Source organism: Struthio camelus, chromosome 7, assembly GCF_040807025.1.
Source record: "Struthio camelus isolate bStrCam1 chromosome 7, bStrCam1.hap1, whole genome shotgun sequence".
Taxonomy (NCBI): Eukaryota; Metazoa; Chordata; class Aves; order Struthioniformes; family Struthionidae; genus Struthio; species Struthio camelus.
Window position 1 is genome coordinate 41,632,914 of NC_090948.1, and position 25,169 is coordinate 41,658,082.

General features: G+C 42.0%; 1 protein-coding gene across 1 annotated transcript in view; it reads left to right on the top strand.

The window, feature by feature from the left end:
• PCDH15 (protocadherin related 15) overlaps positions 1-25,169 on the top strand; it is a 1,072,490-nt gene that overhangs the window by 432,713 nt on the left and 614,608 nt on the right. The window contains exon 10 of the mRNA XM_068951042.1: positions 15,185-15,403. The gene's annotated coding sequence lies outside the window, so the exon portion shown is untranslated. The remainder of the gene's footprint in view (positions 1-15,184; positions 15,404-25,169) is intronic.

The following is a 25,169-nucleotide window of genomic DNA, read 5'->3' on the forward strand; positions in this document are numbered from 1 at the left end:
TTTAAAAGCATGTAACTTCAGAGACTCTGCTGTGCTGAAACCAGCCACAGAATTGCAAGGGAGCAGTAGAGCAGACGAAGGGAAGTGGGCAATCCCATCTGGGTGTCTGGACGCCTGGCTGATCAGAGGCAGGGCCGCGCAGAAGGTAGTAGCGCAGTTAGCATGTGTCCTTTTCCTCCTGTAGGCCTCCTTTGGATGGAAAAGAAATAGCGCTTCCCATTATTGCAGGCGGTAGACCTTATAGGAACGTTGACTTGTTACCGGTGAAAGCCTGCCTTGGGCAAGGGGAGATTTTGGTCTCTTCAATTGTTATTTGACAGCAGAAAGAGTGAGAAGGGGCAGCTCTTTTCGGGAGCTCTGAGGCTGCCATCAGCAAATGTTTCCTTCGGGCCTTACCTAGCATGGCCTCTGCGTTGCTGAAAGGGTTCTTCTGTCCCTCATATTACAAGAATTAGTATTATGACTGGTCAAATGCAAACATTTAAAAAAAAAAAAAAAGCTTCATGTTGTCTTCCTTGCCCCAAGCGTGCGGCTTGTCACAGATGCTGGACTGGTGTATCGTTTGTGGATGCTGGACTTGATCTAGGAATAGGCTTGTCCCGGAGCTGTAATGTGGCAGTCTTTTCTACCTAATGTTTCGATCTTTTAGTCCTCCTTATTCTGTCTGACTCCACCATTCAAACCCTGATGAATTCCTCGTGCTGGTAATGTTGTAACGCAAATAAATAGAGGAGAATATAAATAAGCAAAGAAGAATCTAATTACTGCCTAATTCACAGGAAGGCTATGTTTCAGACTTGGAAAATTGCCCTCAGCAAAGGGTACCTGATTATTCCACATGTTCCAGCGATGACAGCAAACTTGCTGTTCACTTATTTAAAAAAAAAAAAAGAAAAAGAAAAAATAAAAACCCAAAAAGCTGTGATGGGAAAGAAAGAGTAGTTGCTGAAACATTTTCATCTTGGACCTCCTAGCTGGTCATGAGGAAAGAGATGTGGATTTCTGTGCCAGGGAGACTTGCCTGTGGGCTGATAGGTATGTGTCTCTCCTTCCTGATTTTCTGAAGGGCTTTGCCCATCCCTGCTTTGATAAAGTCTGAAAGGGATGAGAGGGTGGTTTTCTTAACGTCGGAAACAGCGCTGTCCATCAGATGTGCTGTGTGTCTGTGCCAGGCGTACATCAGACGCTCCCTAGCCTCTCTGGAGATAATATCCTAGAAACGAGGTCAGCCTTTCGGCTCAGCTTTGATGAGCGGGATGTTGTTAGTCGGCTGCACAATGCTTCTAGAGTCTGGTCTCTTTAAACTGCAAGATGTTAAATCTGCCGCTAACGTGAAGAACCTGGACCACGTGCTGCTCTGGCCTGGTATGAGACGAGCAGTTAAATTTCTTTCAAAGTACGTGCGATCTGCCAGATAATCATCTTTTTCTGAGACCATTCTAGAGGCCAGAGCAGCGAGCATTGATAAAGTGCTCGCGTAGGGCGTTTTCTTCTGCTCACTGGCCAGAACCAAGCCAGTTTGGTTGATTCCCCAGTTCCTTGCAGTGGTTTGTGGTTCGCCCAAAGGCGAAGGTCTGTTATTGTGGATTCCACCTCTTCTGCATCTCTTATCTGCCTCAGAAACAGTCATTTGAGACCTCTGAAGCTGTAGAGTCGGGTAGTCCCAGGAGTGACAGTAATTCTCCTTGCTGCCTAATAATAAAAGGGAGCGTTTACTTACAGACTGGGGTCTCGGTCGCTCCCTTTCTTGTGCCTGCCGAACGGAGCGCGCGAAGCACGTACGCGTAGCCCTGATGAGCGCAATACCTCCTTGTTCTCCTTCCCTGGATCCACAGCGAACACAATCCGCTGAAGAATCCCAGCGGCTGTATAATAAACTGTTGTTCTGCTTTTGTGGGAAAGTAAGTATTCTAGTCCCGTGAAAGTATCACCATATAGACCTTTTTACATAAATCTTTTTTATTTGCAGAGCACTTAAAACCAAAAAAGTTTCAATTCAAAATTTTCTGTTGCTTTCCGGTCATTTTGTGTTCATTTTTCTCCCATACAAATAACAGGTTCTCTTATGGCAATTAAAAAAAATCTTCGGTGAGGTAGATGGCAGAAATAGAGAGAGTTTCTTTGGGAGTGTGCTGCCTGGTATAAAGTCTTAATCTTGATGCCACAGTGTGTTTCTGTTAACCGTGGACATCTGCCTCAAATAATCTAGGTGCTGCCATGATCCTCTGCATTTTGTTTCAAGATGGGTTAGGAAAGCAGACACCGAAGCACTGAAATGTGAAGTGTAAGGCTCCCTTGACCTTGAACAAAATGAAAGTCTTGGCACTGAAATCAAGCTTTGAAGTTGACGACAGCTATGGGAAGTTTGAATTCTTTCTTGCTATTTTACCTGAAGTGTCTTAGAAATTGGAACAGGAGAAACGGATTTCAACAGCTCTGCCTTACAAGAAATGAAATACGTAGAGTTGGAAGAGTAAGGGAGCGTCTTCACGGTGCAAGTTGGTGGACTTTCTCACAGTTGCCCTAATCAGGCCATAATCATCTCATCAAATCCGAGATGGCTGTTCTTGTTCTTCAGTAGAAATGGAATCAAAAACATTAAACAAAACAGGAAATTTTTACTGAGCCTCAGCTCTAGTAAGACGCTCTTTTCTTTTGGTCACCTGATGAAGCCTGTCTCTTCCGTTTGCAGCTTCCTCAGACTCTTACAGGAAGCGCTTGTGCCATTCTCAGCTGTTTTCTGCAGGATTGACTCGTTCAAGGCTCTTCCTTATAAAGGCTAAGTAACATAATGCACTAATCTAGTCATAGCTTCGTTATCCAAAATGTGACAGTCTGAAGGCTGATCTGTATTTTCTCTAGTGGTCTTAAGGACTGATTTACATGGATATGTATAATAGTAATAGGACAATATCAGCTTGGATTCAGAAGTGGTGTTATTTCCACATGAAGTGCTGCTGAAGTCATTTCTGGGCTGGAGAATCTGCTTTGAGTATCATCATTTTAAAAAGATAATAAGAGTTGGTGCAGAAAGGCGCCGCAGAAATGATTTGGGGCCGCTTGATATGCGGCAAGAGACTTCCAAAAAAAAAAAAAAAAACCCATTTAGTTTGAGGAAAATGAAGAAGTGTTTTAACACAATCTAAAAATGCTTGTGGAGATAGAAGTTACGTGATCTTAAAGGGCTCTTTAATCTAGTAGACAAAGGCATAAGAAGGCCTTGTAAATGGTATCTGTTGCTAGAGAAACTCAGATTGCAAATAAAGCCCGGACTTCTAACGGGCTTAGATAATCACTGGCACAGCTTACCAGAGGATCTGTTACTTTCTCCGTTAATGGAAATTTGAGGAAAAGGTTGGTTGGTTGGTTGGTCCTCCTCCCTCCCGTGCCCCGCCGATGGCATGTGCTGACTCACTGGTTGGAGCAGCAAAAATTTCCCAACGTATTCTGTTTCTGTTGTTACAATTATCTTTACGTAGCATGTGTGTTGACCTTGACTTTGTCCTTTCAACCAAATAGCCAAGGTATCCATTTTTATGCAGTCTCAATACGAACAAAAAAAAATCACGTTATTTGTATGTTAAAGTACCTGTAACGTAGAGAATTGCCAAGGAAGGTTGTATTATATATGAGGCATTTGTGAGTCCCTCCTTCGCCTTCCTTCCGCGGGCGGTTGTGTTTTCTTGACCCACACAGCGTTACCATTTCGTCAGAGCATCGTAAAGGTGCTCTTAGTCTGTGCTAATGCCAAAAAAAGGCAATTCAGGTCTGGCCCTTTCCCCTCGCAGCCTGCTGCTAGGCTTTGAGAGGCTTGAAAATTATGTTTATTATGAAACTCCTACGCTAGAAGTATGGAAATGCATGGGAGGGGGAGTGAGTTGAGCCTTCCTTTTTTGCTTACAGAGCCGATTTACGTTGGCTTAAGCTAACTGTGAAACTCCCCCCTCGGTCTCCGTCCAGTGCAAGAGCTGGGTGGCACGCGGGCTTCTGCGTGCGCTTCAGCAGTCTTTGCACGCTTGTCTCAATCTGCTGCTGCCTGACTTCGCATGCTGCAGTGAGCGAGCAGTCAGCCTGTGGGGTTTGCCTTGTCCTCTGGGTTGTTCCCCGGAGTTTGCTAAGTCTGAATCTGTGTAAGCAAAGTCTTAAAACTTTTGTCTGTTTTCCTCCTTTTTCGGACTAAGTGCTGCTTGCAAGCTCCTACTATTCAGGCCGCGTTGAAGAATTCAGGTTCGGGACCTGGAGACGCGCCTGCAACTTTGAAGCCGAGACGCCGACAAAGTCGGCGCCTGCTTTGGGGAGTATGACGCTAGGACCTGTTACTATTTCTGTATTTTAGCACGGATAAGTGTTTTCTGGCTTGCTGTCGCTCTGATTCTGCCCCATGCATGGATCCTCGTTTGTGTGAGCCTTTTTTCTTAGAAACGCATGCCAAAATTTGAAATATGGAAGAGACTCATTTTGCACTTGGTGTTATTTGTGAGTTTTTGATGTTGTTACGGGAGTGGGAAAAGGACAGCTAAGCGAGGGAGCCAGCAGCACTACTTCTTTGATTTGATTTCTTTTCTTTTTTTTTAAGTCACTTTTTGAATATAGAAAGTTCCCTGGTTGTCAGCGCTAATAAGAGATGCGTTAGGATAGGCGAGACTATACGAGTTTTTTATTAAGTAAGCGAAGCAGAAGGTGTGTGAGTAGTTTTGTCCTGAAACCCTGTCTGTCTGGTTCAACATTAAATCATGGAGCCGCAGTGGCTGGTGGCGTTGGCGTTTTTAGTGGCTTTTGGAAGTAGGAGATTGAATGAGATGCTCATTTAAGGAGAAAAGGAAAGGAAAATATTTCCTTAACAGATCTCATATGTGAACAGGAGGCATAATAGCTGTGACACATGCGGGCTCGGGGTATTTACATGCATTAGAGTTGCAAGCAAAGACTGGATTTTTCAGTATGTAAGAGGGGACGAGCCATTTAAATTGACCCCGGGCAATAGCCCATCAGGTTGCTTGAGACATGAAGGAGCGTTTGCAGGGAAAAGTGGTGGGCAGATAAACAGAAAAAGCGCATGCATGAGGAGAAGCAGGCAGCGCCTGCACAAGCTTTATAGTTTAAAAAAAAAAGAAAAGAAAAGAAAAGAAAACTTATTTCCAAATTATTGTCGTAACTGCCAAAAGAACTTAATTTCAGTGCACTGAATTTCAGTTGCCGTTGCCGGTTAGCCTCGGAGGTGCTGCAGTTCTTCTCGGCTCCTCTTCGTCTCTGCTGCCCTGAATCATTTGGTGTAGCCAGGTCGTTTATGGGTACACCGAGCAGCCCAGGACAGACCGCTGCCGAGCACCTGATTCAGAAAATTGGTAAAAATTCATCACGTGCGTACTTGGGCTAGTAATATGTTGGACAGGCAATCAGCATAAACATTTGCCTTTCAGAGGAATGAATGCATATTTGGAAGGGAAAACTGGCTCCACTAATTAATTTGCAACAGGTAAATACCTAGATTGAAACAGCATGCTTTTTTGTAGTAAATTCCCTTCCATCACGACATGTCAACCAAAATGTCAAAAGGAAAAGTATATGGAAAAGAAATGGCACAATTAGCAGTTAATTTAAAGTAACTAAAGTGTATTAGGCCCAGTCAAATGAACTATTTTATTTTTGTTAGCTGTTGTTTGTAATCTCATAAGTGTGAGTCACTTAAAAGCCAATCTGGCTTGGTACAGTGCGTGCAGTTTTATAGTGTTTTCTCCTTGCCAGCATGAACATTTCCTTGTTAATGTTTCACATCTGTTCTTTGTAATTTAGTGGGTATGTGCAGGCCTCTGTGTCCTCCTTGTTTATTTTAAAAGGACAATGCGAAGCTTCATTTACGTGAGATTAAACCGGTGCCTGTGATTTATTGAAGTTTGATTGCGTCTTTGCTGCTCTACGTAAATGGATATTTTTTCTTTCTAGAAAGAGATGAAAATGTGGATGCTTGGGGGAAATCGGTAATCTGCAGTGAGAATCAGCTGAATGTTTTACAATTGCGTTTGCAAATGTATGCCGGAGATTTATATTGCTTTTTTTATCGGTCGTGCTCAGACTCCTTGCAAACATCTATGATGTGGTTTTGTTTTAGCGAGCGTTCAGGGAACAAGTTTTCGTTCTCTGAGTATCTGTATTCACACGTGTACAGGGTATTCGTGTCCAAACAAGAATGTGCGCTATTAAAAGGAAAGCCTAGCAAGCTTGTCAGCTTTGGCTGTTCAGGCGCTCGTACAGAAAGCGGTAACGTCATGTAATTTAGGTGACGGATTGCGGATAATAATATGCGGTAGGAAATAGTAAGTGGCCAGAGTGAACCATGCTCGGATGTGAAAATAAATTATTTGCCTATTTTGTAAATGCTTTAAAATGTTTTCTGACCCTGAGGTGCTCCAGTACGTAAAAGGGCAAATGTAATCAGGTAAGTTAATAATTATGACTGGCTTGACTGGAGCACATAATGAACTTTCAGGCATCAGAGAGGACAGTTCATTATTTACAGGAGAGCAGAACCAAGGAAATAAATCTGGTCGTGGAGGTGAAACTTTACAATTAAAGCCCTAGATTAGGCTGGAGTCTGATTCTGATCTCTGCCAAAGCTATCTCTATGACCTTGAAGAAATGAATTTGACCTCTGTTTTCCACGTAGCCTAGAATTTAGATGCCCAGCTTTGCAGGAGCTGGGCGCCCCGAATGCAAGGAACCTGCGTCCTCTGATAATCTGGCTGGATTTCGCTATTTACTTGCTCTTTACTCTTTTCTGTGTGCCTGCCCACATACACGTTCACATATATACCAACTTGTCATCACCGACGTGGGTGAAGAGGCTGTGGCCCAGAGATTAAGCCCGGACTGATGTCGGGAAGGGGCTCATTAAGAAGGGCGAAAGGGGTCGGGGGCATGGCAGGCCTGAAGGAGCGTGCGCTGCGTTTCGGCAAAGATTGGGGCAAGCCTGGGCAGCTTTTTGGGAGCAGCAGCCAGGTGCAGCCGGTGGCAGAGCTCAGAAAGCGGGGCTGGAGGCAGCAGGAGTCAGAGGGCCGGAGAGCAGCGGCTCTCAGGAGCCCAGCGGCGTTTCGTGGCGAGTGCGTGCAGTGCTTCGTGTTCGGCGCTTTCCTCCCAGCTGCTCTAAGCTCGAAACGGAGGTTTTTTCTCTGCTGCTCTGGGATGCTGCTTCGTTCTTAGGCTTTTTCGGCATTGTTAGGGTCCCTCTTTGGAAAAATCAATACCTGTACGGCAGTGTGAATTTAGAGCAAACGTAGGATAAAACTGCCCCAAAAATTCCCCCGGGCTTTCATCCGCTCTGGAGGTTGAGGAGCCAGAGGTAGTTATTGGATTTTTCTCCCGTGTGACTTTCCTAGTCTCCCCTTAGACCCATGTAGTATTCAGTCCACTGTTTTGTATGTGAAGCCAGGGTGGTTGTTTTCCCCCCCGCGTGCATCACTCTACATTTATTTATGCTGCATTCAGTCTATCTTTGTGATTGCTCAGTCGCTGAAACGTGGAAGGTCCATCTGCAGATCTTCGCGGGTGGTCCTCATCTTTACTGTCTTAAATACCTCGGCATCATCCGCAAAATGTCACCTTCCTAGGCCCTCTTTTCCCGGATTAAGGATGACGATGTTGAACAGCGCAGCCCCGAGCGCCCTTCCCTGCAGGACCTGGCTCCGCTGCGAAAACCTGGCCGTTTACTCCCACCCTCTGTTCGCCCTCTTTTTCACCAGTTACTTCTCTATGCAAAGACCCTTTCTTTTTTTCCAGTAATTGTTCAGTTTTGTTGACGTCTATGGAGGTACTCGGATGGAGGGTTGCCAAAACTGTCTGATCCACGGGAACATAGCTTTTGTTATTGATGAAAAATAAAATTGTAGTTAATGATTATATCTCTCTCTAAAATATTCAGAAAAATTAGGGGCACGATGGCTTCCAAGTTACTGTCTTTCATACTCTAACATCTCTTGATTTCATCACGTTTCTGGGCTTTGTGATTGCACTAACAGAATTCCTAGAATTTTTTTGATTTGCAATACACCGTTCCTTTTATAAAGGGACTGTTGACATCCTCCGTTAGGTACGGTTGTCACATATGAAAGAGATTTAATTTTGTTTCTTATCCGAGTCGTCACATTAGAGGTACTGTGCACATACTTCTTCTATTCATGATATTTAATTTCTGTTCTACCCAAACTGACATTTAGGTACAAAGAATAAATTTACTTGGGCTATTTCTCAATATCCTATGAGAGCTTCATCAAGAATCACATCTGAAGTCCTGACATTTCCGGCAACAATAGCTGTACTGTGAGCCCCCTGCTTATGTTGACAAAATCGCATTGCATTGGGAAAATATGTGTAAAAATTATTTGTAATAAAAGGAGAGGAGTGAAGTACTGTCAATCCTACCCACTCAGAAACTATAAAATCTGGCATTTCTCTATTGAATTGACTTTTTCATAGTTAATACTGGAGAAATGCCAGAAAATGATTTGAAATATCTTTTTAAATCTGAAAGGTAGAGTGCATGAGGCGCAGGGGGATTCCCTTGACGACCGGGAGGAGGAAAGCTGTCTGCACAGCAAACGGAGAACTCGTTCTTAGCGCTGGCAGCCTTCGAGATTTGTTTGACCTGGTGAGTAGTCCCAGTATAGAATACGTTAATTGACGGTACGGTCAAACCAGAACTATGGGGAAATAGAAGATTTCGACCCCTGATTAAGGGCAACTTCAAAAATATTCATTTTAATTATTTCTTTCAGAAACTTTTTTTTTTTTCCGGTAAAAACCACATTATATGGCACACCAGAGGTCAAGTCTCTGTTTCTTTGTGCACAGTTGACTGCAGAGCGTTCACGATCTAGCTAAACCCAAGTATTGCCCAAAAGAGATGATTCTGGGAATATTAGAAAGGGTTGGTTCCTTAAACAGCCTCTGAGTAAAAAGTGTGGAAGTCAAAGAATTTCCAGATTAAAGAAGAAAACCTTGTAAAGAAGTGCAGCATCCTCAGGTTTGTTTCCTTGGCATCCGCGGAGCCTCTGCTCGGTTTGGCAGCCGTCGCCGAGTCAGCAGAGAAAGGGGAGGTGATGTAGCACCACCTATTCCCGAGGGATAATCACAGGCAACTACCTCATCTTTGCCATTGTGGTTACCTGGTAGCACTGACAGCTAAACCTGGGGCCTTCGGACTCAGCGCAGGAGTCCTTTGTGTGTGAACGCTGTAGAAGTAAATGAAAATGGAAGCGTTTTCCTACGGGAAATTCCAGTATTTCATAATTTGGTTTCCCTGTAACCTGGATGAAAAGTTTCAGTATCCGAAAGGATTATAGACATGATTATGCATTATTTTGGCTTGTAAGAGAGGGGAATATATTGGGGCTTGCTTTGTTTTGAACTGAGACTTTTTCATCCTGACTCAAGGTTTTCTGAACTAAATTAGAAGCAGGAAACATACTAACAACGCTTAAGTTGAAATTCAAGTAGAATACAATAAAAATTGAGGAGTGCAATTTCTAGGTTTCTGCAGAAACACTAACCAACATAGTCTGTGTAATTTTGGTCCTTCTGATGTATGATGTTTCGATTAAAAAAAAAAAAAAAAAAAAAAAAGTCTGTTGGCCAGTACATTTAACAAGGAAACCAGAGAAAATACTGAATATACTTGCGGCACATTTCACACTGTTTTTGAAAAATTAATTTTTATTTATCCCGATGTTTTTTCAATTGTTGAAGTAGCATAAACACAGCCATATATTTGTAAGCCATCATGTGCCTCTATGTGTTTGCTTTGGAAATGCTGTAATTCACAGCAATTTGTGAAGCCGAGAACCTGTGGGACATCTGGCGTGCGGCTCTCGGAAAGCAAGTCTGTTTAGCGGCAGCAGGAGAAACTAACTGGCCGTGTCACTCTGAAGCGGATATGGCTTCCCAGCTCTTGGATTGATTGCGTCTCTAAAAATGGGGGGAATAAGACTCATCTACCTCATCCGTGTTTCAAAGCTTATTCTGTAAGGTGTTTTAATATTTTTCGAAGAAATGTCCGGAAATTTTAAAAATGAGACAGACATGCAGTAGACTCGGATAAAAATACAAGCTGCTATTCAGATGTAGACTATGCTGTAAAAAAAAAAAAAAAATCTATTAAATCTGTACATCTTTTACCCAGCCTTAAACAATAGTTAATATAACTTATTATTAACTGATTATTAATTGTTATTAATTAGTTGAATGATTTAATAGTTAGTTTAACACTAGAGGTGTTACTTTTTAATCTGTACCCCTCTGGTCTAGAGCGAAATCCACTGTCATTACACATTTAAAGACCACAAAGACTTCGATCCGTTTATGGAATAAATGATAGCGGGACGATCTGCTGTATCTGAAGGATGGATCTGTGACACAGATCACTTTAGGTAGGCATAGAGGCACTTAACTTTTTTCTAATCTCTCCCATCACGTAGAGATAAACAGCAGCAGGACTGCAGATCCCGAAGACGATGAACCACTGAATACTTTCTTCATAGCTTTAAGACTTTAAAATGCGTTAGCTCGTGAGGATTATCACACGGTGTGATTTAATATCTGCCTCAGGGCAACATAAAAATGCAGTATGGTTTTAGTATTGCTACAGATGTATAAATTTCAATATAGCATATTCTTAAATACATATTGGTAGCACAGGAAAATACTAACGGTAAGAAGTAAAATGAAGTGACAGCCTACCTGTTGTTTGCATCCCATGCATCAAACTAAATGGTCAGGCTGATGTTACAGAGCTTTGTCAAGACTTGCTAATATGAACCTCTGCTTTCTTTTTCTTTCTAGTTTGCTTTTTTAGTGTTGGTGTTAGTCTTCAGATATGAACCAGTTTTTGGTTGTGCAGTCGTGCACAAATATCTTTAAAAGCTTACAGCCTTGGACTTGGTTTTCAAATCCGTTAGGGCCAGAATTTGAACCATTTCTTCATACAAGTAGTCTTCATAGCATAGAACGTGCGCTTTGAGGAGCTTCAGTATTTTCCCGTTGAAAGATGTTGATGCTGTCACTCAGCTTCTCCTCTTGACCCTGTGCCCATCTCCACAGTTCTGTTGCATCTTCAAACCTGCCTTCCCCATGCTTTTATCGTCTCCGAGAGGGCCACGATGGTCTTCGGAGCCTTAGGTGAGGTCTGGTGGGGAAGTCGGGCTTCGGAGCTTCGTGCTTGAGCACACGCAGTTGCCTGCCAAGGTAGACCTGTATCCCCGAGCAGGGGGGCGGTTGTTTGTTCTGTTCTCAGTAAATCTTTCCATCAAGTTTTGTGTTCCTGAGTTGGAAATCTCGGATTTCTCTGCAGATGAGGTTCACAGATTCTCGTTACGAAACTCTCAGTTCTCTTTACAGTGGATAATGCCTCAGAAAATAAATCAGTTAAAAGTTACTGCAGTGTACAGTTTTGTTTGTTATAACTGAATCCAGGCGCGTCACCAGGCTTTAATGAGAGGATTTGTCTCTACCAGATTAGTTTTTTTCCTTGTAACTTATATTCATGAACATTTTACTTTAAAATGCTTCCCATAGGAAACATTAAAGTAGTTAACTTCATTTAAGAAAAATAACTTCTGATATTCAGGCTATGTTGTATTTCATATGCTTTTACCCAGTTGTTAGAAAGTATGCTCTTTGACCACCCTTGCCAAATTCCCAGTGTTGAATTTTAGCATTTTAGTTTGGTTTTTCAACAATTTTCATGTATGTAATAGTGTTATATTATAAGCAGTAGTTAAAAATGATTGTAATTAATACGTGGAATGTTAATTAATAAGTGGAATGAAACACTCCAGACTTCATTTGCTGAGGTCCAAATATGCCTGGAACCATATATTTTACTTTCATTCCCTTCGCTTAGTTTATATTTTAGACATCTGAATCCGCAGAGTTGTTCCATATGTTCGTGGCATTCAGGTTGAACACAGGTATGCGGTTTTGCAGGGTGAGGGGCCAAGTGCTTAAATATTTTTTTGGTGTATATTTTTTCTCTTTGGCATGACATGTCAGCAGTTGCTTACTAATTAACTGAAGCGCTTCACATCCTGGGACACATGATGGAAATTGGGAAGGATCTGACAGATTGTGAGTTACTCATATAGTGATAGGATGGTCTCCTTTTTTATTATTATTTTTTATTTGGTGTTTTTCTGAAAACCACAGCTTCTGCAATCAGTTGATTATGTGAGACTGTCGGGAAGGTTGGGCAGGTGAGTCCAAAATACCCCTTAGACTGAGAAAGTCTCAGGGCTTCCCCCAAGGAGACAGGAGTTGGGCGCCTTCAGGTGCCCCTGCTTCAGGGTTTCGCCGTCTGTAGCACTTGGCGAGTCTGTAGCGCTGGTGATGATAGATGCAAAATGGCAATTTCCCGCTTTAACTGCGAAAATGCAATTTCTCCTCTGTCCCCGAACTTGCTGCAGTTTTCACCTCCTGTTGCTGCTGAAAGCCTTTCGGTTCGAGTTCCCAGCTTAAAAAGCAATTCATAAACTAAACCAAGTCTTTCCCGTTTAAGTTTTTCTAGAGTTTCAAGATACAAAGATATATTTAGGTTTTCTGTCTTTTATAGATTATTGCAATAGTAGAGCGCCTCGTACTGTGATAAAGAAATGAGTCAATGAGTTACTGCTATTAAAAATGGAAAAAAGAGATAGTAAATATTTCAGATATGCAGATAGCTGTCACGTGTATATCAGCCGCGAAACAGAGATTTCCAACCCTTCTGTAGCTGTGATGGTACTGTGTTTGCATCACCTCTTTCGTTGTGAAAGACTGAATTTCTAGTATAGCCCTCCTGTTAGGTGGTATCACCCCTTACTTAGCAGCTTTTATTCTGAAAGACCTTTGGACTTTGGTCTTAAAAGGATGCTTGTTTTCTTCCTTCCTGCCCAATTTGTCCTCCTTGCTCGAGGGCGAGTACTCAGGGACTTGGTCAGCCACCTCCTTGCCTCCACCAAAAGCTTGGAGACTACAGGCAGAAAAGAAAAGATGGATTAGAAAAGGAAATTTGGTGGGTGAAAACTTTCAAACAACAAATCTTGAATTATAGTTCCTCTTTGCTCCTTCACGCACATACATGCACACTTACTTATCTAGAAAAGAGAAGAAAAATATGCCTGTATATGGACTGAAACGGAGAGGAAGGCCAGAGTCCAATGCAGCTGGGAAAAAAATCTCAATTTTTCCCATTCATTGAATTAAAGGGGACTCGCACACACTTTGTGTCTGGAAAAACGCTGTCAAAGTCTCTGTTTCGCCTAATTCTTTCTCTTTTGTTTGTTTTTCTTCGTTCAGGCCAACGTAATAACGCTGTTCAGTAGCCCTGCAATTTTAAAATCATGGTTTAGTTGAGCTTGTACTTCATTTATTTGATAGATTTTCCTCTCTAATGCTGCTTTTCTCTCCCAGTCCTTGACGTATTTTTAAGAGTTCTTATTCACCCTCAACCCTTCGTTAATGCTAGCGCACCTGAGCGGTGGAAGATTGCAGGCGGTGTAAAGGGACAGTGGGCTAAATGTCACTTGTCTGCAGAAAAGGCTCTGTGCCATTTGTGGTGGCTTTTCTCTTTCATAGCACTGATAACAGGAGGAGGACGTTGGTGAGCGGGTTTTGCTCGAAAGCGAGTCTTGGAGCGTCAGCTTTTTTTAGGAGAGGATCTTTCTCTTTGAACTGCGAGACTTTTGACACCGAGGGGATGCATGCTTGTGTATGTACGCATGCATTTCATACGGAGGCTGTAATCAAAGAAATTTTTTAAGTGAGGAATTCAAACGCTCAGAAGTTAGCGAGTGCTGGATGTACCGTTACTTTTTTTATTCGTCTCCCTTTGGTATTGAACCCTTGCAGGAGGCAGGAGTCTTCAGGAGGAACAGCACGTGCTGCCAGGTTGAATGTGTGCAGCAGAGATGAATTTAGATTGCTCCAGGAGCTGCAAATGGGGCGTTTCCAGCACCTTGACTGCCCAGGGGTTCTCTCGATGGGCCTTTTTCAAGCTTCTCCCAAATGCTGCGCGCAAGAGAGTTATCTTGCCTATTGCTGAATGTGTTGAGGAGCAGGGCCAAGTTTTAGGCAAACTCTTGTTCAACATCGTGGTTCTTAGGTTTCCAGACGTTTGAACAACGATGCTGTGTGCGTTATACAGGTGACTCCAGTTTTCTCTGCAGCGGTTGAATGGGAGGTCGTTATTCTTCGGCAGAAGACGACTGTTCTTTAGTAGAAGTCGCTGGATGTGCATCAGTTGGATGTGAAAAATGTGTTAAATTGTGCTTCCCTTCAAGTTTTCCCTGGATGAAACCTATTATTATTCAAAGAGACATATTTTTTTAGCTAGTTTTAAGAAATTGTAGCTCATAATTTTCCATATGTTTACTACTGGTTTCATTTAGAAAAGAGAAAAATACTTGAACAGAAAAAGTATTCACTCTGCGTTTTCTGTAGTACTTTCGGGCCTCTGCACAGCACGACTTCTACTCTGTCTAAAGCACACCTCGTATTCTGACCAGAAGTTTGCAAGAGATTTTCCTGTTACGTTTTCCCTGTATTCCGATGCGTGCTGGTGGACGTTGGTTGAAAATCAGTTAGGGTTTGTTAAAGAAAGACAAGTTTTTAAGCTGCAATTAGTGAAACGTATCAAGAGAGTCTGTTCTGTTGACACCTGACAAACAGTGCGCTTACCACAGCTCTTCGGCTTGTAGAAAGATTGTCGGGATTTTCGTAACAGCAGTCTGAGCTGTCTAGAAAGAGAAGAGACTTTTTTAAAGAAGGAGGAGAAAGACTATGCCCGTAATCTGATCGTTATAGGTAGCAGTCCTTTTACAAGACGCGTCCCCTGGGATCGTTGGTTCAGGCTAACGGTTTCCGCGCCGAGAATCTGCTCTGTATCCAACCTGTCTGATACAATTGCTTATTTGATGCCAGGTCTTACTTTCTCTTCTTGTTTTTCTTCCCCTTTCAGAAGATTTTCCTGCTTTTGAAACACTTTTTTCAGTAGTGACCTGAATTCAGGGGTTGTCTCAGTTCTTCATTAGCACCTCCAAACTGCCCGGCTCGCTCGTTGTAGTTTGCTTTTGCGCTTTCGTTCTCGCGCGGGTGGAGGCATGGGGATCTCTGGAGCTGAGCACCCGGGACCTGTGCCTTATTCTGACTTTCTCCTTCACAGAGCTGGTGCATCGACGCCTTACCAGCTTCAGCACTGCGACGCGATGAGCCCAGTGACGAGTGGGCTGCTCCATGGATAACGTGGTGTGTTCCCCTGCCTGTATGTAGGAGAAGGTCCAGCTAGCAAGCCAGAATCGAGGAATTCAAAGAAACAGAGAAGAAGATACTGTACGTTGAGTTGGAGGCTTTTTTGGAGACTGCATCCATCTGGAATTGAAAGGTTTGTGCGTTTTTTAAGTCTTTGATTTATCTATTTACTGAGCTGTTAGAGATATTCAAGGAGGACGCTTTTTTAAATGGATGACTTTTGTTGAGTATGTTCCTAAAGTTGTCTGAAGAATCACACACGTTAATGTACTTTTGTTTGGTTGTTTTATTTAGAATTTGTTTTAGAGCAGTTCCCGTAATCAAGTGTCCTTTTAATAGCAATTTCCAAGGAGATTGACTCTTAGCTGACAGGTTAGTGAAAATAACTGAAGAAGTGTGGAGACAGAAGAAAACGCTTCAAAACAGGAGGCAGAGTGGAGTGACAGAAAAAGAATAAAACAAAATCCTTGGTAGGAGGCTGAAATCGGACAAATACAGAATAGACATAATGAATAAGAGTTAAGTATTGGAAGGACTAGCATAGAGATGGCATCAGTTACCCCCGTGCTTGTTGCCTTTAAATTAAAACTGCGTATAACTCAAAAAAATACCGCCATGAGACTAAGTAAGATATTTTTAACTGTGTTTTGCAGGGGATGACCAAGCAGGTGAGGGCATCGTTCCCTTCTAGTCTTTTGCTGTTGGTGTGAAGCCAGTAGAAAGTATGGTTTACATGGCTTAAATCCTGATGTATAAAGTTATAGCTGGTAACTAGCAGTGACGAAGGACCCGGTAAAGGCTATATTCAAAGATGCAGAAACAAAGTGCAAGACAGAGGGTGAATTATGTTAGAAACGATATTCCCCGCGTGCTTGAAAAGAGGGAGAGCTGTGCAGGTGGAAGGCATGGCATGTTGAAGGGGCAAGGGAAAAGGTGCCAGGTGGAAATGGAGCCCGGATGGAAATCTTGACCCAGTGGTGCATTTTGTTGGTCAAACAACCTTCTTCTACCGCTGTCAAAAGTTAGGTGTTTCCTGCTGGAGGAACAAGTAATCTTCCAAGTGGGACATTTAAATATTTGCTCATAGGGTAGTTGCCTGAAAGGGTGCTGACATCGCTGCGTGGGGAATGTGTGTTATTAAATGTTGTAAAAGATTTTACAGTCTGTGTTCTTGATAATCTGGGTAGTACATCCTGAGCTTGCTTTGTGGCATCATCTAAAACTTGGTGTAATTACGTCATATGCATAAGATTACTATACTCTCGCTTCATTCCTGTGTCAGTCAACATGATTGATTAACTTTCACGCTATTGGTTCTGTCGAGGTTTTATAAATATAGCTGAGATTGCTCTTACCAGCAACTGACAAAACAAAGACGGATTTAAAAAATAATAATAAAAGTAGTCTTTTAGCACGCTAGCTCTCAGGTGACGTTTCTTCTGCTGAGGTTTGTCCAGTGAACCTGCAAGGCCTAGCGTACCGACGGGAAAAAAGCTGTGCGTGTTTTATGATTGTACTTTTTTCTTTCAGCTGCAAAGGGCAGTAAAATAATGTATTAGTGGTAAACTGCCGCTATTTGGTAGTGGGAGAAGAGCAGCAACATCTTTTCAATGCCGTGAATTAATGAGAGCTTACGTATAAAACTTAGCAAGTTGATTGTGTTAGCTGATAGGATAACCTGGCAGGTATTATTTGGGTAATAAACTTTTTTTTTTTCTTTTCCCCCTAAAAATGTAATCTGTTAGAGAAGTGTAGCTAGAAAGTTTTAGGTTGGTTTTAATGACACTGTTTTAGCAGCATTTCTCAAAATAACAAATACTCAGTTATAGCACCTGAAGATACAGGAAACAAAATCTAAACTGCCGAGGCTAGTCTTTATTAATGTTTTGAATTTCACTTAATTTTGTTAAGGCTACATTAAACTATATGAAGGCTAGGTGTATTACACTATATCAAGGCTACGTTTGTTGGGCAAAGTGACTGAATTAATGGGCATGACAAAATTCTGAGAAGTTATAAAGGTTTTTTTTAATCGTTACATTATAATTTTTCTATTATCAAGTTACAGCATTAAAATACAAAAAATTGGGAATGTAGAAGGTGTGACTGAACGGAAAATGTCCATAAGGATTCTGAGGTTCCCATTTGTTTGAGGTTTATGTTGCAGCAACAACCAAACCCCAGTTACGAGTCAAATGAAACTATTATAAAACAGATAACCTAGAAGAAAAAAAAACCCAGCTAATGAGTGAAATGAAAGTATGAAACTCAAAGCAAGATTTTCAGAAGGGGGGAAGCTTACAAAAAATACTTACTTTTTAAAAACCAAGTATTGACCAACCTTAAAAAATGAATCGTCCCAAGCACTTTATCGAATTGTGCTGTAATCTTTCACAAAGGAAAGACCGTTCTTGTAGGCTTTTGTTCTTTCTATTTGCAGGCTAAAATCAATTTTCCCAATTGTTGCCTTGGATGTATTGGTTAACGTGAGCTTTGGGATTAAATAAATAAAAATGCTCCTCTGCAGCAAAGTATTTTCTCAACTATTGCTCGTTCGTTATTAAACGGATAGGGCTCTCCTACCCCCCCCCCCCCCCCCCCCCCCCCCCCCCCCCCCGTAGCTAGCAAGCAGCACGTCTGTTTGCACAATCAAAACGCAGAAGCCAAGGGGGAAGCAGCTGTGGCTCCAGCAGCGTCATTTAGGAGCTGGGACTCCACTTTTCAGGCGTTTTATTGATAAGCAACATGTCCAAAGCCAACACAAGTTTGACCATTTGATTAGGACAGAAGATCTTAGTTTCTGGCTGGTGACTGAGAGCAAGGAGATCAGATGCCAAAATCCTGTCTTGTCAACGCTGTATTTCTGTGAGTTGCAGGTTTTTACCAGTTGCGTTCTGATGTTATTGTGCAGGTGTCCTAACGTGCGGCTAAGTGCCCTCGTGTTCTCGGGGGGTGGGGGGTGTGCGTTTTGGGGGGGGGGGTTTGTTTTTTAATGAACAATAGTTTATCAGTCTCCTGGCTTTATCATCTGATAAATTTTCATTCTTGTTCCAGCTCATAAAAATGAACCGACCCAGTCCGTCAGGCCAACTTACTACCCAGCTGTCCAGGGGAATTTTGGTGAATTTTAAGTCATTTCGGCTAGTTGTGTTTTCAGCCTGCTTTGAGCTGAATTTTTCCGTATTTAAAGCTTATGTTATTTTCATCGCTTGCTTAAGAATGGGGTAAAAAAATAACTTGTGTTATATGGGGAATTTGCTTTTTTATTTCTTTTTGGGGTCCTTGGAGGCAGATACGAGGCCTAGGCTACAGGTTTGTGTCCCAGTAGAAACGCAGAGGGGCTGATGAGCTCTGGGCAGCGCTGGAGCAGCTTGGCCCGCGCACAGAGCTGCTCGGGGTTGTGCTGCTCCAGTAGGTTTTGAGGCACGCTGTTGGGGCGTTACTGTGGGATCTCATGTCAGCGGCACAAGCGGGATGTGGTGATGTCAGACCATGCAGGTAACGAGTTGCCAGGTCTCCTGGGGCCCCGTTCGCTCTCCGATGGAGTAGCATGAGAGAGGAGAAATGGCCCTGGCCCTTCAGAGAGGCGAAAGTCCCTTTTCAAGAGCTCATTTGAAAGATTTCCTGCTGTTATTTTGATCAGTAATCACTTGAAATTGTAGTTGTTGAAGTGGGATGAAAATGTAAAGCTTGTCTGTCTAAAGGATGATGCTTATTGGATGCAAAGGGTTTTCGGAGATGGTATATGTATTTATGAAGACTTGGTACTGGAGGGAAGGCTAAGGGAAGAATAAATAAAAAAGAAAACACAAGGTGGATGTTGAGTGATGGTCTTCCCAACAGTTTTCCTGGTGTTTCTGTTTTGACACGGTTAATACATTTATTTTTTCCTTACCATGTTAGCATGTGGACAGATGGTTTTAGATGTCACGGCAAGTCTATATCCATATGAAGTCTCTGTGAACTTTTTTTTTCCTTCTAGGCATTTCTTGCAGAATGTATGGATGAATTTGTGAATTTTTTTAGGTTTTATGCTTTTTTTGTGACGATAATTGTAGTGCCAGTCATAAGAATGTCTACAGGTTACGAGACAGGTGTCTTGACAGCAAAAAAGGATGTCAAGTAGAATTATTGTTGTGGTTGCTGTTATTTATTAGCACATCAGTGTGTGTAGAAATGTTACTTAAAAAATTTGAGAGTTGTAGCATGCTGCTAGTTAAGTTTTTTTCCCAGATCTCTTAGAGTGTATGCCTAGACAGCAAACAACAGCAAAAAGAATTGAAATAAAAAGCGGTTATACCTAAAATGAAGAGTATTATTATACTAAACACATTTAGCATAAACTCTCTGATGCTGTCTTTCAGTCATGTGAATTAAATTGTTCCCAAGCGCTGTGCTCACACCGCTGTTTTCAAGCAGCGGACGGATGCTTGTGTGATGTTGCTGCCAACCGCGGGTAGCACTTCGGTCACGAGGGAGGTTTCCAGTAGAGCTGCACGAAACAAACATCATCCTATTTTCACCTTTGTGATGCCTTTTTCAAGTAAAGTTTTGTCACAGCGGGCCTCTCTTCCTACCCTGTGCGTTGATCTTGCAGGCCGACCTACGGTAGGTGCATCCAGCTCCCGTTTTGTTAGTGGGACGCTTTTGTGCCCGCTGTAAGGCATTACAGGCCTGTCATTTCTGCTGAGACTTTAGCTGATACAGTAGAAGTTGTAATCATAGTGACTGCAGAAATATGGCAACATTAATGCAGGGGATTTGATGACCCTTGGTTGAGTCTCTAGTGCCGCTGCGTCGGCGGTGGGTACTGAGGGCTCTCGTGCTCTCTCTTCCTTATCATCACCCTGTCCACAACTGCAAGCTACAGGGGCAAAAATTTCTTATTACTTCATTTGGTCATAGCAGCTTGTGAAGAACAGATCCCTCCTGTAGGCTCAGATTTTTTTCTCCTTCCTCCCAGTATCGCTTCAATTTTGCGTCCTGAGAAGCAGCTCTCAGGGCAGCACCTGCTTCAGCTGTGGAGTGGTCCTCCCTGCAAAGTGGCTACTTCTGTGGTTATGTTACTTAAGATTACATTCATGTTTTTCATCTCTTCCCAGACCCTTTTTTATTCTCTAGCGTATTGAATGAATTCCAGGGCTCAGGCTCACGGAAGCAATAGCAAAATTAGACTCTTCCTGCTTAGCTAGCATTGAATGGTCTCGTGGCTGGAGATGGCACTTCTTTTTTTTTTTTTTTTTTTTTTTTACTTTCTCCCCCAAAGCTGGCAGTCACTTTAGATTAATGTACAGATTTCCTGGAAACTTCTTACTTCTTAGCAATGGCACCTGGGCTGACGTCTGGAAGCTGGACTTGAACCAATAAATGCAATGAGTGGTAAGATGAATTCTCCCAGCGCTCTAGAAGCTTTTGGCAGTTGTACTAAACTTTCAAATCTCATATACGTTTCTCAAGTAAATTTATCTGGTGGGCCCCGTTCATGGCTTTGTGAGAACACAACAAAGGAGCGATACAGAAAGGAGGAGGTGCTCCTGAAGGAGCACGTGCCCAGTGCTACCCAAAGTCACAATATCGGCAAAAAGCTGCCAGCTTTCCTTTGTTTCTGATGTGCTTCATTTAGAAAGAGAACGTTTATTTAGTGAACTCACTTTTTGGGAAGGGAGTATTTTTCAGTCTTTTGTCTCTTTAGTCTACAGAGAATAAGCTGCATGATACAGCGAGTTTCCTTAGAGAAAAGATCCAGCAGGGAAAAGTCGGATATAATCGGATAAAATCACATTCTAAGGACTGACAGATTTCATCTTTCAGAGGATTCTTTATATTCTCTTTTAGACAGCTGAAAACTGTTATCCAGTCTGAAGCTGACAGATTATGGTTGAATCACAATAACTTAGTTTTACTGTTCCTCGTTTTTAGTTCTGTTTCCAAGTCCACAGGGTTTTCTGGAGTTGTACTGGAGGGAAACGTGAGAGAAGGAGGTCTTTTTGGATCGACAAGAAGTGTGTGCATGTGGCTGAGTGGGTTTGACAGCATGCTCCTTTTGCATGTGTAAAATCAGCAGCAGCAGGAGGGAAAGATTCAAAATCCTGCTTTTATTTAAGCAGCTGGAGTGCTTAAATAATGGATGTAGCATGTCAGACTGCATGGAAAGAGGTTAGATGCTGATAGCTCCCAAGTTTTAGTTTCCTGTATCGAAGTTACCAAGGCGAAATGTTGCTTTTGTTAACTTGTAATAAGGCTCTGTCTTTAAGAAGAATGATTTTTCCCTGGTTTTTGCCACTAGAAGAGATGTTACATTTAGCATAAGAAAACTATTATGGTACCCAAGATGCCAAGTGTGCAGTAACTGACGATAATTGCACCCACTGTGACCTGGCCTTACCACAGATTTTCTGGTTTTCCTTTGATTGATTGCTTCTCATTACGCAGAGCCTAAAACTTAAATGCAGAGCTGAAGCCTTCTCGAGAGGCTGGGTAATTAAAACATCAGCTTTGATGGAATATGCAAGGACATAAGAAAAAAACTACACTAGGAAGTTATAATCACTGGTCAGTAGACTGCTTGGTCCAAGTATATTTTTTCCAGCCAAAACTAATTTGAGAGTTGGTGTTACTGAGCTGTCTTTTTCTGTTGGTGGGATCATGTACACAGGCGCTCTTTCCCTCTGCACGTGAATATGTGTGGGTGTATATAAGCTGTTTTTAATTATTTTCGTTTGTGCTACATACTTACCTAGATATTTATACTCGGTTTTCTAATGTGTATGTATGTGGTTCAACCACACACGTACTGGTCCACCATACTGTGAGAGATACACATCTCACAGACTGAAAAGAACTGAAATTTGATGCCTGCCTTCAAGCCTTGCATTAAGGCTATGGTAGGTATCAGATCACTGCAAGGAAATTAGTATAGCATAAGAGCTTGGAACAATACTATATGCATTTCTTCCCTGTAGATACCATATAGAATCAGAAAGATAGCACAGTAATAATAATAAACCCTCACGGTTATCCTTATTTGATTATCTGCTATTTCTTTGTGGAAGAAGGAAGCAACATAATGGCCTTTTTTTTTTTTTTTTTTTTTTTGCCTGAAAAATACATGCTGAAAGTCTTTGTATTGTGAATATTTGAAGTTGTCTAAGCAGCTTGGGGGTAAGGTGTCGTCTTGGTCCCTAAGAAACCTTGTAAGGCCAGTAGATGCACTTTAACGTCTTTCTATGATAAAACAGATTATCCTTTGTGATTTTTTTTTTCCTAATTCAAAATCAGTAGGCTTTAAAAGTTTTTAAAAAATGAAATTTTGAAATCTTTGGAACAAATTTTACATCTAAACTGAACGTGTTCTCTCTTTGGGATAACCAAAGCATTCTCCTGGGACATGGATTAGCAAATATCTCAAGAAAAGAGTAACCCCCTTCTTCCATGATTTAAGGTACAAAGGGGATTCTGTGATTTTCGTACAAAAATATTGTCTCAGAAAAGACTTTCAGTAGCTAAAAAGCTTTATTTTTTGCTATTGTAGAGCATAATAATGTTGCTCTGCCAGATCTCCTAACAGTATTCGTATCTGGCCTATCTATTGCAATTAGAACTGCTGACCTTGCTATTGCTATCCTCTTGCTCAAAAGGGTCTTGCCTTGTTGGGTAGCAAATATATAATCGTGATTTTAAAAAAAAGAAAAAAAAAAAGGTTAGAAAACAGAGGTTGAGAGTTTATGATCAGTTTGCACAGAGGAAGGAGTTCACTGGTGGAGAACCACCAGGATCTGTGGTGTTCATCATGTTCTTAAATGACCTGGGAAATAGGATTAATGGGGAGATGAGCAAATTTGTTGATGCTACAGAGTTATTTAGGGAATAGTAAAGATGTGAGCTGACTAGGAAGATTTGCAGGAGACTTTGGGAGAGATTAAAATATCAGATGACATTCAGCGTAAAGAAATGTCAAAAGCTGCACATGGGAGAAAAAAAAATGTTAACATCATCTCTGAGCTGACTGTTACCGTTTGAGAGCAGAAGTTTGAAGTCATGACAGATAGTTCCACGAAAATGTCTAGTCAATATTTACCAGCAGTCAAGGCATCAACTTAAATGTTAGGAATTATTCAGAAAGGAGTAGAGATGTGATGGAGGACAGCTCTGTGCCGCTTCCTAGGCCCGTGCTTTACCCTTGATTGGGTACTGTGTGCGGTGCTTGTCCTGCCATCTCGAAACATGTTTAGCAGAACGAGAAACAGCTCAGAGAATGGCAGTGAGGATGATCGAAAGCGCACAAGATCTCTTGTCTGAGAAATGTTGAAGTGGAGGAGGACTCTTCAGGCTGGAAAGGCAAATGAGGAGAAGATTTGCCAGTGGTCTTATGAAAGATCTGTCCTTTTTTTAAAAAAGGCCTTAAAAAGGGTAAACGGGAAGTCAGTTGCTCACTGTTCCTTTCTGGGTAGGAACTAGGTGACTTCAGATGAAACTCACAGGCAGCGGGGTCGGAAATAAGCAGGAAAGGTGGTTCATCACACCACAGCGGAGCTGTGGGATCCGTTCAGTAGGTACTGCCAGTGCTGAGAGGTTATGTAGGCTAAAGGGAAGACCAGACTTTTTGGAGGGGAAATCCATTGTGGGTCACTTAAGAAGCTGAACTGGATATGGTTTGACAACTGGCTGATCTGCAAATGATTGACCATCAGAGAAATCATGTTTTCTTTTTTTTCCTCTTTTCTTATTCCTCTCCTTTGGCTTCTACTTTTGACATGGTCAGAGGCAAGGTATAGTAGACCTTTGGATTAGTTCAGGCTGCCCTTTCTAATTTATGATATTACACTAGGTATTGCCATAGGATCAGTCTGAGTGGGAGCAGGGCCAAAATTAGCTAATGCCCATTAGTAATCTCAGCAGGAAGTGCATTACTGAGACTTTTTTTTTCTTTTAATAAAGTTCTTCAGAAGAAATGAGCTGGTTATTGGGATGGGCAGGCCTGTAGTGTTTTGCTGTGTGATTGATAGCTTAAACAGGATGAGCTAACCGGAGGATTCAAGCTCCACAAAAGAAGAGTTAAGTGAAAGATAATTATCTCTTCTGCCTATTTGGCTAGTGTTAACAGGAAAGGTTTTGACTGACATGGGGGTCTAATCTCCACGCATATTCGCTATAGCGGTAACTCAGGAGTGCTACCGTTCTGGTGTTTATCCCAAATGTCAGGCTGGCGTTTTGCCGTTTGACGTATGCCTGAAGGTAAGCTGAAGCTTACTTACATAGGTAGAGTGATGTTCCTGAACAACAGGGAAGTTGCGTTCATTTAGAAAATGTCATTCATCTCGTTTAGACTTGTAAAATCCGGGTGACGCTCTGTTGTTTGACATTGCCCAAACCAGGACTGCTTACTCTAAAGGTTAAACTTTGGTATTGCTAGATGAATTAATCTTGTTGATAGCTTTATACAGTCTTTCCGATGTGACTTAAGAACCTTGTGGGTAGGTGAAACAATAAATCCTTCGCTGCTGTTAGTAGCAGGTGGTCTCAAATCCTGTTTTGGGTGTAGCTGGTCAGAAGTGTTTTGAGTTGAAGGGAGGGAAGCGTTCACCCTCTGCCAGGCTGCGGATCTCAGGACTGAGCGCTCTGCTCCTTAAGAGACCTGATGCCTTTCCAGGTGGCTGTCTGACTGTATACGTTCCCCATAAACTCTGAAAGAAGCTAGGATTTTTGGTAAAGCTGCTGGAGAAAGAGTATCGCTTATGGCAGGGGTTGCCTTCTGTGATTTTTACTTGTAGGTGGGCTGATGTATCTTGTCTTTCTAGGCATTTAAGAGAGAAACTCAATACAGAAATCAAAAATCTTTGGAGGAAATTGTCGAAATAAGGTATTTTGTTGCAAACGGATTTAACCTAATTTAGGTTGTT